General features: G+C 44.3%; 1 pseudogene; it reads right to left on the minus strand.

The window, feature by feature from the left end:
- Positions 1-1,086: 1,086 nt before the first annotated feature.
- LOC110125991 (large ribosomal subunit protein uL11-like) lies at positions 1,087-1,636 on the minus strand (annotated as a pseudogene).
- Between the last annotated feature and the right edge of the window lie 1,727 nt (positions 1,637-3,363).

The raw sequence follows: 3,363 nt of genomic DNA on the forward strand, positions 1-3,363 counted from the left end.
GAGGGACTTCCCTGGTGGTCCAGTGGCTAAGACTCTGCACTCTCAATACAAGGGGCCCAAGTTCAATCCCTGGTGAGGGAACTAGATCCCACGTGCCACAACTAAAGATCCCACATGCTGCAATGAAGATTGAAGATCCTGTGTGCCACTAAGGCACAAAGACTTGGAACAAATAAATATTTTTTTAAAAGAAAGAAAAAATAAACCATCTTTAAGTATACAATTCAGTAGCACTGAGTACATTCACAGTGTTATGCAGCCATCACCTTTATTTAGTTCCAAAACATTTTCATACCTCCAGAGAAAACACTTACCCACTAAACAGCCATTCCAATTTCCCCCTCCTCCAGCCCTAGGCAACCACTAATCTACTTCCTGTCTCTATAGACTTGCCTGTTTTGGACATTGCATATAAATGGAATCATACAGTATGTGGTTCTTTGTGTTTAGCTTCTTTCATTTAGCATCCTTGTTTCCAAGGTTTAGCCATATTGTAGCAGGTATCCTTCATTCCTTTTTATGGCTGAATAATTTCATTGTATGGTTAGACCACATTTTCTTTGCCCATTCATCTGTTGAAGGTTAGACTCATTTTTAAGCATTTCTAGTCCACCACCTCAACCACTCGGCCACATTTTTTAGCATTTCTTATTGCAGAGTTTCATCCATTCATTTCACAAATATTGACTGAGTGATAACAATGTGCTAGATACAGGTCAAGGAGCTGGGGATATAGCATTTAACAAAACAGAACACAAATGTCTGCCCTCATGAAGCTTATATTCCAGTGGGGGAGATAGATTACAAATAAGATAACTAAAATATGTAACATGCTAGAGAAAGTGCTACACAGGGAGAAAGGGTTGAACAGTGACTGGGAAGGATCAGAAGAGGAACTTTTGGGGGTCACTGGTCATTTTCTGTTTCTGATCTAGGTGTTGGCTGCATGGGTGAGCTCAGTTTGCTCAGTGAGCTCGCACTAAACATTTGTGCACTTTTTATTTAAGATTTTTTTTTAATGTGGACTATTTTTAAAGTCTTTACTGAATTTGTTCCGCCCCGCCCCCCCCCCCCCCCACTGGTTGTCAAATGATTCTTTATTTTTCTTTTTCCTTTGCAGTTCTTAACTAGCTGGGCACTCCACTGCACCACTGTTGATATCATCTATGATGTCATGAAGGTGGCAGCCATCAACATTGCAGCCCACAGAGTGGGCGGTCCCCAGGATCTCTTTAATGGTTCCAGAAAGTTCTCTAGCTAGAGACCGATGCCGCATCTGCGGGGCAATGTTGACGATCTCATCAAAAGTGATGTTTCCACTGTGCTTAATGTTTTACTGCTTCTTTCTGTCCCTTGGTGGTTCCTTGAGGGCTTTGAGGATCAGGGCAGGAGCGGAAGGTACCACCTCAATCTGGGCTTGTCTGTTCTGAATGGTCAGTTTCACTGTAATCCTCAGACCCTTCCAATCACCAGTTGCCTTGGTGATGTCATCACCGACCTTTTTTGGAGACAGGCCCAAGGGGCCGATCTTGGGGGCCAGTGCAGACGTGGCACCGACTTCCCGACTGGTGCACCTCAGGTATAGGACTTTGATCTCATTGGAGTCGAACTTAGGCGGCATGGTGGAGGCGGCTGGTGTCGGATGAACCCGGATTCGGGACGACCAAGAAAGTTGCACCTTCGCCTCCTCCGAGCCGAAAGCTGAATTTGTTACAATACTGCTTCTGTTTCATGTTTTGGCTACAAGACATGTGGGATCTCAGCTCCCTGACCAGGGATTGAACCCGCACCACCTGCATTGGAAGGCCATGTTTTTAACCACTGGACCGCCAGGGAAGTCCCCACTTTTCTGTACATATATGACACTTCAACAAAAAGGTTTTTTTTTAAGCCAATGTGCTTCCATTTCCTTTACAAAGGGGCTTATTGCACCTGTCTGTGGTGCTGATGCTAACAAAACGCCTGTGTGAAACCAGATGGTTTTGCTAAATCACTGACCCTGTTCTTGAGTGGGTTTAGAATGCGAGGTGCTGGTTTCAGCACTCTGCCATTCACATATGCCCTTCAGGTTTCTGGATCATTCTAGCTCTGTCTAACCATAACTGTCCATGAACAGCCAAGGTTTACCATGACCTTGTTGGCAACTTATTACCTTATTTGTTTAAAGCACATCTCTGCCACTGTCTTGAGCCCAGTTTGGCTCTTTTTTTCATTGTGACCTTCACAGGAACAAAAATGTTATGTTTAGGGGGAGAATGGCTAAGGAAACACAAGAGTGGAGAAGAGCAACAGGTTTAATAAGAGGTAGTAATGTTCAGAGGGGAAAGGGTCACCCTTGGAGATCAATTAAGGAAAACAGTTGAGAGTTCAGTGTTCTGTCCAGTACAACTCAAGCTAAATCAAGAAGTTGCCCCTCACACACAGTTAAATTGAACTGATTTCGGGAAAAGATGGGTAAATAATAAAAACTGACTTTAAGGACAGTCCATACCTCCTAAACACGTAGAACACCTCAGAATTCGAGCCAAAATTCTGTGGCCACAGACGCAAGGTAACTTTGCTTTCTCACAATGTGATGAAGGACTCTTCATTCACTGCATGAATTATTACTGATTGAAATCACCTCTTTAAGGTGCTCCTCATTAGAGAAGACGCCCATACCCTTTCTCTTCAGGTGGGCATTTCTGCCTTACTTTTGTCATAAACTATTTCTGTGTGCTCTCCCACATGTTATACTGAGTCTCTAATAATAAACTTTGTATACTTGTTTTTCCAGTTTTCACCTCCTTGAAACATTCTTGCTTTCAAAGGAGGGGAAAGAGTCAGGGCCATTTTGCTTCTTGCCTCAAGCCCCTGGTGGTCTAGCAGCTAGGATTCCTGATTTTCATTCAGGCTACCCAGATTCAATCCCTGGGCAGGGAACTAAGCTCTCTCTTCAGGGTGGCTCACTGCTGTATCTCTCATCATGACTGAGATGAGTTTGGGCTGTAAAGGTAACAATGACATATACTGACTGAGAGGCTGCTGGACAATGGGGTGGGAGCATGTCCTAGAGGATGACATTTCAGAGAAGAAGGGGAGGGCATGGAGCTTAGAAAAGTCTGAACCAGGGGGGACACTGATTAATACAAATAGGAAGGAAGTTAGCCAAGGCAGTCAGGAAGAGGAGGGTGGGATTCAGTTAAGAGAGGAGACTACAGAAACCCTTGATCTCCTTGCAAAATGGAGAGAAATGTTTCTTGAGAGATATCTGCTAGCTCCAGGGACCGGGTTGTCAAAAAAGTTGAATTCTGGCCTGGGGCCAGTGCCAAAAAGGGTGAGATATCTAAGATGTCTCCCAGAGCCAGTCAGACAGCCTGAGGG

This window comes from Odocoileus virginianus, chromosome X (assembly GCF_023699985.2).
Source record: "Odocoileus virginianus isolate 20LAN1187 ecotype Illinois chromosome X, Ovbor_1.2, whole genome shotgun sequence".
Lineage (NCBI taxonomy): Eukaryota > Metazoa > Chordata > Mammalia > Artiodactyla > Cervidae > Odocoileus > Odocoileus virginianus.